Raw genomic sequence first — 12581 nt, 5'->3', positions numbered from 1 at the left:
TCCTACATACTTCCCTAATCTCTTTCTCAAAACCATCAACTCCCTTCCCACAAGCCGCACTCCATTCTCTTGCCGCCCACCTATAATTTAAAGTGGCCAATTAACCTCCCTTTGGGATTTAGGAGAAAACTTGATCCAGTCATCACTGGAATAAGGAATGAATCGTGATCAATGGATGTGTGCGGCAGCAGTAATAGCAGCATCCCTGCACTGCTCAGTATGTTACAAATGCAGACTGAATCGTGTGTATGTTATAACTGCTTTGTGGTTAAGACATAAAATTTTATAATTATCTAATTAATTAGAATGTTATGTACTGTTAGACTAACTGAGGCAGCCTTGTCCACAGTTCTACATCCTGTACTTTGTGTGGTTTTCTATTTGTGTAAGAGAATTAAGATCTGTTTGGTCTATATTGTTAGTATTTGGTCACAGTTGGTGTGCCGTGGTGGGAAATATGGTGTTGTTTTGCAGAGTTCATTTCTATGCACATTGTACAGAATCAAAGCAATGGGTGGTCAGGTGTAAAAAGTCTTAGACAGCATCCTATGTTAGTCATTGGATTAACAAATGATGAGAGATATTTGTAGTATTTATAATTGTTGAACCATTGAAGCAATAAACACTGCTTTTGAGGTCAGGACAAGTATTAGTACTTCCAGTCATCCAGTAATCCACACTCTACTTACCAACCCATTTCAACTTCTCACCAGTTTTGGATGTGTAATTGTCATGCAAAGTAGGTTTGTAAATGAACATAACCTGCAATTAATTCTGCCAATATCACATGATGCAACTGCCCATTTAGTATTAACCTCTGGTTCTCATCTCAGCTACGATTTTAATGAGTAGTCGGAATTTTAGCTTATTTACAATATTGTAGATTTATACCATTAAAGTCTACTTTCATTGACTGCACTTTAAATCAATTTCTTCAGAACTCTATTTGTCTGGTTGATGACTCTGTCTAATTTTTATGCTATTGTGCTGAAAGTACACTAATAATGCACTTCACATTTCCAGCATCTGTACTCTTTCGCTTCTAATTAATATTTTCTTGGTTGAGTGCAGCACCAACTCACAGGAAGCACGAAACTATCAATAACTAAGCAGCCCATCAATCCTAAACATTAATTCACTCTCTTGCTGCTACACAGTGGCTGCAGTTGGTATCATCCAGAAAATGCACTGCAGTTATTTGCCTAGGCTACTAGAACAGAATCTCCCTAACATGCAAACTTATTCTACTGAGTAGGACAAGGGCAGGAGCAAGGGCCGTGGTGATCCCACCACGTGGTACATCATGGAAATACTGTATGTTACTGGTTCTTTATCATTGCCAATTCTAAATGCTGGAACTCCACTATGGGGCACCTTAACATAAAACAAAGCAGTGGTTTAAGGAGGCAGCTCACTGCCAGCTTCTTAAGGGCAATAAGGGAAGGGCCATTATAGCAGGCCTAGCCAGTGATACCCAGATCCTGGAAATGAATATAAAAACAATCTTTTGGGTCTTGTCAAACTTTATAAAAGAAACATCTTATGAAGTTAATTTTGACCATTCATTAGACATTTAACTGAACAATCATGTTGAAAATTGAGAAAAAATGTATAATGGATAATTGTCTCCTTTCATTTCCTTGATCCTTCTCCTGCTCCTCTTCCTGTTCTGTAGCTGGTGCTGAAAAGGATTGGGCTTTCATGATGCCAGGATAGTTGAACATATTTTGCTCCACCATTAATCTTGCAGCATCTTTGTCAAATACTGTAGGGTTCCTCCTGAGTCAGAGGCAGCAGACATTGTTTAGCACTCGATCATATTTTCTTTGTCAGTAGGGTTTTTGTTGTTCACGTGTTGTCCATCTTTGCCTCAGTTGCATGGCAGACTAACAATATGCTTCCATTTAAAGAATGTAGTTAACAGTTGGTGCCTAACCATACAGGGGTATGTTAGGGAAAGTGATCAAAGTTTGATGAGTAAAAGGTTTAAAGGAGCACTTTAAAGAGGAGAGAGAGCAAGAGACCTAGAAGGAATCAATTCCAGAGAATACTTTGCAGGCTAAAGGCTCAATGCAGTACTGGAAGAATAAAGCTTGGGAGTGATCAAATGGCTAAATTCAAAGAGCGCAGACACCTGGGAGCATTGAGGGACAGGATGGAGTTACAAATATATGGATGCTGTTAGGAAATGTTCCCAATCACTTATCATCCAGTCTTTGGGATGTTATAATTGCTTAGATCTCAAGCCCAAATGATCTAACAATTTTCTGAAAATCTAAATAAAAGTAGCTAAAATAGGAAAATGAGGCACACTAGTAGAGACATTGATACCATTCCAAAGTTATCTAAAAGGAAGATTCACTTTGCTTGGCTTTATTCTGCAATAGGTAGAAGATGATAGCAATGTAATACTGAGAATCAAAAATGAAAAATCTCTCAGCAGAGTTTCCTCAGCCCCACTTCACATACAGTAAACATAACAATGTGGTAGATGTTTGCCTTGAAATATAGGATGTCATTTGAATAGCACTATAGATTGTCCCCACTATGCTGCATGGGTGCGTGGTCATGCTGTAACTGAAATACTCCCACGCACTTAACCTTTGTTGCTGTGCTGCTGGAATTTTTTAACAAAATGTTCATATAATATTGATATCTATGTTAATATAATTGTGCAATATCTTGCAAATATGTGTTAATGGCTATAATCGATAAATTTTCTAAATAATAAATGTACCACAACCTTTACTTTAAAAAATTTTGGAGCTTTGACATATTTACAGTACATCGTCAGTGTTTGAAGTTACAACACTGTCACAAATTGTAAAAATAAGCACAAAATGGAAGTTGGTAGCTCATTGTTGATAAACTGCTGGCCTGTGGAATGCTGAAGCCAATGCCGTCTAAGCTTAAAAGTTTATGAAACGTGAAAGATTTCTTTGTTGTATTGTATTTCATTATATCCTTCGATGAACAAATAAAATCAAAAGTACACGATTTTTTGATTTTCATTCTAAATATTCATAGTATACATATTACAAAAAATACATTTAATGTGCTGCGTAGCTTTTGGCTGTGTAAAAATTTCCTGCCCAGAGCAATGGTTGGTAGTTGCAGCTGTAAAATAGAAAAGAGGGAACATTGGCACTTTTGCATGAAAGTTTCTGGATATCCACTTTGAAACGGAGTAGTTATCATTTGCAACTTCCATGAAGTCATTGCTGCCATTGGCATCCATGGCACAATGGTAAAATATCAAAACCCGATGCAGGTTCTGAAAAAGTTATCAACCTAGATATAGACTTGGTCATAAACCATTACAATTTAAAATTGGCATTCCCTTTATTAATTAAGTAAATTCAATACTCAACAAATCAAATCAAATCAAATCAAGTTTAATTCCCAGCAGTCCAGTCTGTAATTTCACTGGTCCAACACTGGAGGGCAGCACCGATGGGAAAGACCACCCCTAACCGAGCCTGGACGCCAGCCGCTGACTTAAAGCCTAGACCTTGCCAGAACCGAGGCGACACTGCTGCCTCACTGCTTGGCCTACCAACAAACAAAGAAAGCAGGCCTGTGGCACTCAAAGTCCAACAGGGTCTCCTGATTGCAAAAGAAACATCCAAGAGAGTCCCTCACAGTTTCACTATACACCGCCTTTGTGCCAATTTGAAGGCACTGACTCGGATGACTCCAAGTAGCAGGCAGCCTGGTCTGCACCCAGGTCAGCTCTTCTGAACCCAGTCTGGCTCTTCCTGTGCCCTAACGGCCTGATTCAAATCCCTCGCCCCGACAACCCAACTCACCTTCTTCGAACTGCCGGCCGGCTCCTATGACACACCGGCTTGCTACTCCGAACAATGAAAGCTCACATGTGGTAGGCCTGTTGTACACGTAGTTATTGGAGTCAAGGATAGTCTTATTATGTATAAAAGCACACTTAACAAAAATAAAAGTGCCTTGGCCTGTATACGTGCCACCATCTTACCAGAAGCATTCCTCACATAATGGAGGAATAAAACATAAATAAATGCAATCCTGCACAGAGGATACTAATGTTATAGTTGCAAACCTTCTGAGGCATATTTAGGATATTTGGAAATATTACGCAATAAACACTGCATGAAATAATTAGAATTTACAATAAATAGTCTGCAGTTTGCTTAATTTTATCTCAATGCTATCACTGATGATTTTAGTCTGTTCTTAGATTAAGCAATATTCTGTATGTAAAGTGTACAATGCAACATTGAATTAAGGAAAAGTATAATCAAGAATACAAAAATAATAAACTTTCTGAACAAATCCAATCAATCTCATATGAATTTGTATATTTACATATACAAACTGCAGTATATCACCCTTCTGTGTTGGAACTTCATCAGACTGTTTCCATAAATTCAGCAAACTTCTTTCCATGACAATTACTTTCTGAGAATTTTCAGTTAATAGCATGGTACCTATCTATATACTGAACATATTACGAGCAGAACTTTTAAAGAATTAAACTAAAAACTAACTTTACCAATGGCATTCTAAATTTAATTGATCTTAATTTACTGAAGTCTGCAAATATAAAAATGTGTGAATTATAAAATGTGATTAAATTGCAAGAAATTGTTTAAATGAACCCATTTATTTTTTTCAGACCACCGATTAAAATTTTAATGAACTAAATTATATTTGTAAAGTGAAATTTAATGTTTTGATGTTTCAGGATGGATTCACTAAAATAAGTTTAATATCTATGTTCTAGAACTTAAGTTTAGTGTGAAAAAATCCTGTGTGTCTAACTTTGAACGAAGCTCCTTGTAATAGTCTCTGTGGTGAGGCTTTCCCTTTTCCTAGTTCCTGCTGCTGACAGTCAGAAAAAGCTTCAGGAAAAACTGCACAAAGTCAATAACTTTGCCAAAGTATTGTCAGTGAGTTTTGTGCTGAATTGAGTTCCAAAGCTCTGAAAGAAATGTGATACAGTTTTGTCGTACAGACTGTACATTTGCTGAAGAGTTTCCACAAGCCTATGAAATGAGAAGCCATTATCCAATGTGATTTAATTTTTGCAAATAAGCATTGTTTGATCATTTATCTAAACTTGTGCTCTTTCAGAGCAATCACTAATGAATTTATAAACTACTTGAAGAAAATTGTTGACAAAGCAAATGTTAATTTATTAAACACCAGAGGGAAGTTATTCCCCACTGAATTACTGAAACAAGTGACATCATCTTTTATTTTAAATTGGAATTTGATATTCTAAGAGTTGATGTCAAATTTGCCATTTTTTGATATTAGAATCACTTATAGTTCTCCACTTCCATTTTGCCAAAATGGAAATAGAAACCCATTAAATCTGGATTGTAAATTATAATCCAAAAGTGTTTCACATTCAAGGGAAGTCACTGTCCTTGCCATTTAGAATTACATTTTTCCCTTCCATTTTTTAACTTTCTTGTTATTATTCATGAAAAATCATAATAGCTGACTTAATCAAAATTTACAATAAGCCACTCTAATGAAAGAAGCCAACAGATAATATATTGAGAAATCTACCCACTTACAATCTGAATGGACTATAAGAGAAGAGACTAGAGCAGGGTGACATGTCCACACATGGGAGGTGTGCTGATTATTTGAGGAACTGACTTCTCTTTGGTTGCCTTTTTTTAGGCATGAGAAGGTTAAAGACTACTGCCTTCAAATGTTCTGCTATGTTGGATTCAACATACATTCTCCCTACTGCCCTCCCTTCTCCCCACATCCAGAATTTAAATGGTACAGAAAAAGAGTTCTGGGAAGATTCAGCTTTGTATGAAACAACTCCAGCTTGGCAGAAATCATTGTGATACTTCTCTGCAAGAACAATTAAGGTTAAGTATTTAACCTGCAGAATAGGGCCGGTAGATAAGCTTAGCTGGATTTTAACTGACTGTGATGGAAAGTTTAGAAGCATGTCAAGCATACACCCAGAGAGAAATGCAAAAGTATCACTGCAGTCACTAATAAAACTCTCCAGACTCTACCATTTCAAAAATGCCATCCATAGTCATTGCTATATCTTATGATTTAGTCTCCAGTGATCTAGGAAAATGACCCAGCAGCATCATTGGGCCATGTCTTCATGCTTATTAATGAAGTCAAGTGAGTGTAGTGGTCAGATGGTTGAAACAGGTCATAAGTTGCATCAGAACCCTCTAGGTGAAATAAAGACATCACAAGGTGTAGATCAGAGGAACACAATCCCTCTCATTAATCAATATACATATACTGTATGTCTGTTTCTTAATCTGCTTAATGTGTATTTATTTAATGTATTCTCCCAAAGTGGTCATAGTGTATTTAAATTCCTACATAGACTTTGACAAAAATATTTAACCAAAGAGCAACCGGAAGGATGGTGTGACACCTTAAGTGTCTTTGCACATTTATAGCATAAGTGGAATATGAAGTAATTAAGTATGAAACTCTGCTTCCATCTTGCTGACAAGAATAATGCTCATCAACTCACACACCTGATGCAGCAGGTCAGGCAGCTTCTGCATAAATGAATAAACAGTCAATGTTTCGGGCCAAGACCCTTCTTCAGGGCTGGATCCTTCCTGCTGAGTTCCTCCAGCATTATATGCGTGTTGGTTTGTATTTCCAGCATCTGAAGAATTTTGTGTATTTAAGAATAATGCTCGATGCCCAATCGTTCCCATGTTAGAGATTATGTGTACCTACAATGATTCCTAGCTGCTCTTCAACTTAGTCAAACATTTCTCAATTAAGTTTATTCCAGTGCACTGTCTTTTTGATTTAATGTTAGAAGAAAATATTTGTGACTCCAAATCAGATATCTTATTTTTCTGGTGCATCCTATTGAGAACAGAAATGTGGCAGAGAGAACTGAACTTTAATTCTTTCAGTTCATTGCTTGTGCCAACGAGGTGCCTTTTAGCATTAAGCAGAATGGCAGGTACTCATTGGAATCACCCCAGAGTAATGACTGTCATTAATATAAGTATGGCTGGGACTTGTCTCATTTCATAACTGTGAAAGTTTCTCTTATAATAAGTTTTTCTGCTTCTGGCATTTTCCTAGTACAAGTAATGACCCCAGACTCTATCAATCTGCTGTGTTAAACAATATTTATGTTGCCATTGCAGCACTGGTAAAGCGATAACAGATAGGGTAAAGATTGTACATCAATAAAATGTATATTAAAATATTCATTAGCAATGAGAACACATTCATATTTAAGAATGAAAATGTTGTTGCTCAGTGCTTAAAGCATTCATAAAGAAACCACACATAGTAGTCCAGTATGGAATATTGAATTCACATGAATTCAAACCTTTGTACGTTTAGTCTTCTTTAAAGTTTCATCTGTAATTTTTGAGGAAAACTACGTGTGAAATCACTGGCTTCCATGACATACCTGGGCTATTAGGTTTCTAGAAGATGCCATGGCCGTTGACTCTCCAGCACATTACAGAGATATTTGTATATATATTGGGGTCATCAAACATTACAGAGATATTTGTATATATTGGGGTCATCAAACTGCACACACTAGCGTCTAAAGAACATTTGGAACTAGAAAGCGGATGTGTCTTCCTTCCCCTGTGCAGTTACAATGGCGTAGAGTCAGTGTTCCACACCAGATGCCTCATATCGATAGCCTTAAACTACCAGAGGCAACTAAACCATAAACAGTTTCTTATAATTTTGAAGATTGGTTCTTATTTTAATTAATGCCTGCTACACATAATTTTGTAATTTCTGAATAACCACAACAAGGACTGCAGCAAGTTCCACTATATAATAACGTATTCTGTTAGTGGCATAGGTGCAATGGAGCGAGCTGTCTTCTAAAACCATGTCCATTGTCTGAAATGATATTTACTTTACTTCATTGTCGCCAAACAATTGATACTAGAGCATACAATCATCACAGCGACATTTGCTTCTGCGCTTCGCGCTCCCTGGAGTACAAATCGATAGTAAATATTAAAGATTTAAATTATAAATCATAAATAGAAAATAGAAAAGGGAAAGTAAGGTAGTGCAAAAAAGCCAAGAGGCAGATCTGGATATTTGGAGGGTACGGCCCAGATCCCAGATTTAACACAGTAACTGAAGTGAAAAAACAATACAGGATCTGCCACTAACCCATCCCTGAACCTGGCCAAGACAGAGGGTACTGTAGTTTCTATTGAGCACACTATTATATTCTGTGAAAAACTCTGAAGCAGAGGTTCCTATGGACCCCTAGCTTAATGGCTGGGAACATCTGCTCTCGAGGCAAACAGATCATCCAGCAAAAAGATATAGAACTTATTATCTTTCATCCCTTTCACTCAGAGGACAAGTCGTTCCCACTCCATTACGTCAGGAAGCTGAGCATACTCTGACCTTTCTGTTATTGATAATGAAAAGTCTTTTGTACCATTGTCTTTACCTGAGGATTCTATAAATCCATAAACATATGCCTGCACCCAACAAAAAGTAAAGTAAGGGAGGGGGCCAGGGTAAATCAAAGAATGTTGTGACCAAATGTGCCCATGGCTGCTCTTTAAGGGACCTGTTTGCAATTGATGTTTGGAACTGTAAGACACCTGTACTAATTCAGGGATAGATTCAATACAGCAATAGATTCATCTCAGATCACCGAGTATCAGGTTACTGCATCCTTGGTCACTGGTCTTGGTCTGTCATCCCTTTACCCGTTGAGTACCTTAATCCGGGCCCAAACCGGCCCACTTACTCCCGAACTGTCTACTTCCGGGTCTGGTATGATCCCTGGGTCTGTATTTCGGCCAAACACCAGCTGGACCTTGTTGGACCTCTGTGGGCGAGTTCCCAGGCCACACATTGGCATCTGGTCAGTTGTGTTCCCAGCTGACATCGGATGGACATTGCATTGGGTCAGCAAGGTGGCACAGCTATCGGAGGTGCCGTCTCATAGCTCCAGCGATCTGGGTCCAATCCTGACCTCTTGTGCTCTCCGTGTAGAGTTTGCATGTTCTCCCTGTGACTGAGTGGTTGTCATCTGAGTGCTCTGGTTTCTTCCAACATCCAGAAAGTATACAAGCAGGAAGACTAAGTGTCATTGTAGGTGAATGGGAGTATCTGGAAGAGAATGTAGCGAGAAATAATGGGTTAGAGTACGCTTAGTGTAAAAATAGATGTTTGATGGTCAGAATTGGCTTGATGAGCTGAGGACCCGATTTCCATGATGCTTAACTCTTATTAGTCTGCATTGGTTGGTCAATGTGCTGACAACTCTGAGGCTACACTCCAGGACATTCAAAGAAGGTAAATATAGCTGAATATTTTGTTTTTTAAAAAGGTAGTTCCTTGCATTTTCCTTTCAAAGGGCAAAAAATTCTATGGCATGGAAAACTGGATACATTTCCTCTGCACTCACATCTGCTGTACTTGGCATCGTTGTTTTAACCAGGAATCCTTTATACTCATCACGTCGGTAACAGCTCTTTCAGAGCTCTGAAGTTGTAGCAAGAGACATGCACTTACCAATGCTGTATCACAGTATTTTGCACTCTGTGGCCACTTTATTAGGTACAGGAGTGAAACCTGACGTGATCTGCTGTTGTGGGAGCCCATCCACTTCAAGAATCGACATGTTGTGCTCTTCTGCACACCACTGTTGTAATGTGTAGTTATTTAAGATATCGTCTCCTTCCTGTCAGCTTGAACTAGGCTGACTATTCTTCTCTGACGTGTCTCATTAACACAGTGTTTTCACCCACAGAACGTCTGTTCATTGGACGCTATTTACTTACTTATTTGTTTGTTTGTTTATTTATTTATTTCCATTCTCTGTTAACTCAAGAAACTGTTTCATATGACAATCCCAGGAGCACAGCAGTTTCTGAGATACTCGAGCCACCCATTTGGCACCAACTGTCATTCCACAGTCAAAGTCACTTAGATCATACTTTTCCCCATCCTGATGTTTGGTCTGAAAAAGAACTGAACCTCTTGACCATGTCTGCTTGCTTTTATGCATTGAGTTGCTGCCAATTAGATATTTGCATTAATGAGCAGGTGTATAGATGTACCTAATAAACTGACCACTGAGTGTATTTTGACAGGAGTATCTGTTTCCTGATGCTCTGTTTACTAGAGAATGAGAAGTAGATGAGGGAGCAACCCTTGTGCCTATACCATCTCTTAATGAGATCATGACTGATGTTTTACCTCAGCGCCATTTCCCTGAACTCTGCTCCTTTCCCTTGTTTTTAACATCTAAAAGTCTATTGCTCTCTATCATCAATATACTCTGTAGCTGAGCCTTTACAGCAAGCATATACTAAACTTTAAGTGAAGAAATTCCTTTAAATCTCTATCCTGAAAGGGGTAATCCTTACCTTGAGAATGTGATTCATGGTTTCAACGTTTAAAGTAAATTTATTATCAAAGTACGTATACTGGGTTACCATATACAACCCTGAGTTTTATTTTCTTGGAGGCATACTCAATAAGTCCATAATAGAATAATAACTTTAATCGAAAGACTGCCCCAACTTGGACATTCAACCACTGTACAAGACACACAAACTGGGCAAATACCAAAAGAAATAATAATAATAACAAATAAGCTAAATGAGCAATAAATAATGAGACCATGAGCTGAAGAAAGCTCGAAAATGAGCTCATATGTTGTGGCAACCTTTCAATGATGGGGCATCTGAAGTTGAATGAAATTATCCCCTTTGGTTTAAGAGCCTGATGATTGAGGGGTAACAACTGTTCCTGAACCTGCTGATGTGAGTCCTGAGGCTCTTGTACCTTCTTCCTTTTGGCAGCAGTAAGAAGAGAGCATGTCCTGGGTGATGGAGTCACTGATAATAGATAAACGTGAGAATGTTTCCAGACACTGGAAATCCAAGGCAACGCATGGAAAATACTGGAGCAAGTCAGGCAGCATCAACGGAAATGAATAAAGTGTCGACATTTCAAGTTGAGTCTCTCCTTCGCTACTGAAAAGGAAGGGGAAAGATGCCAGAATAAAAAAAATGTGGGAAGGGAAGTAGGCGATAGGTGAAGCCAGTTGATAGGAAATTTAAAAGGCTGAAAGGAAAGAATCTGATAGAAGAGGAGAGTGGTCTGTAGGAGAAAGGGAAGGAGGGGCACCAGGGGGAGGTGATAGGCAGGTGAGAAGAGGCAGGAGGCCAGAGTGGCAAATAGAAGAGGGAAGGGAAGGGAAAGTATTTTTACCAGAAGCAGAAATTGATAATTATGCCATCAGGTTAGATGCTACCCAAATGGAATATATGGTTTTGTTCCTCCACCTTGAGGGTGGGCTCATCCTGGCACAAGAGGAGGTCATGGTCCAACATGTCAGAATGAGAATGGGAATGAAAATTAAAATGTTGGGCCACCAGGAAGTTCTGCTTTTGGTGGATGGAGCGGAGGTGCTCAAAGAAGCGATCCCCTAATTTATGACAGGCCTCACTAATGCAAAGACAATGGACAACCCCAGCAGATTTGCAGATGAAGCGTTGCCTCCCCTGGAAGGCCTGTTTGGGGCCCTGAATGGAGGTGAGGGCAGGTGTAGCATTTTGGCCGCTTGCAGAGTTAAGTGCCAGGAGGGTGATTAGTGGGGAGGGATGAATGGACAAGGGAATTATGGAAGGAGTGATCCTGCAGAAAGCAGAGGGGGTGGGTAAAGATACGTTTGGTAGTAGGATCCCTTTGTAGATGGTGGAAGTTGTAGGGGATGATGTGTTGGATGCAGAGGCTCATGGGGTGGTAGGTAAGTACAAGGAGAACTCTATCACTGTTAAGGTGGCCAGTAGATGGGGAGATTGCAGATGTTCAGGAAATGGAGGAGATGCAAGTGAGGACAGCATCAATAGTGGAGGAAGGGAAACCCTGTTCTTTGAAGAAGGGGGACATCTTTGATGTTCTGGAAAGTAGAGTCGCGTCCTGAGAACAGATGTGGCGGAGAAGAAGGAACTGAGCAAATTGCATTTTTACAGAAGACAGGATGGGAAGTGGTATAGTCAAAATAGCTGTGAGAATCAGTGGGTTTATAAAAGATGTTGGTCAATAGTTTGTCTCCAGAGAAAGAGGAGAGGTGTGTCAGACTCGAACAACAAATCCACAGAAAGAGATGGCATGGGATCAGAAGATGTAGAATCCTCTTGGGCAGAGTTAAGAAGCTGCAAGGGTAAAGTCATAGTCATAATCATAGTCATAGTCATACTTTATTGATCCGGGTGAAATTGGTTTTCATATATAATAAATAGTAATAGAACCATAAATAGTTAAATAGTAAAATGTAAATTATGCCAGCAAATTATGAAATAAGTACAGGACCAGCCTATTGGCTTAGGGTGTCTGACCCTCCAAGGGAGGAGTTGTAAAGTTTGATGGCCACAGGCAGGAATGACTTCCTATGACGCTCTGTGCTGCATCTTGGTGGAATAAGTCTCTGGCTGAATGTACTCCTGTGCCCACCCAGTACATTATGCAGTGGATGGGAGACATTGACCAAGATTGCATGCAACTTAGACAGCATCCTCTTTTCAGGCACCACCGTGAGAGAGTCCAGTTCCATCCCCACAACA

The sequence above is a fragment of the Mobula birostris genome, chromosome 4, assembly GCF_030028105.1.
Source record: "Mobula birostris isolate sMobBir1 chromosome 4, sMobBir1.hap1, whole genome shotgun sequence".
Classification (NCBI taxonomy): domain Eukaryota; kingdom Metazoa; phylum Chordata; class Chondrichthyes; order Myliobatiformes; family Myliobatidae; genus Mobula; species Mobula birostris.
This window is presented reverse-complemented; position numbering follows the sequence as displayed.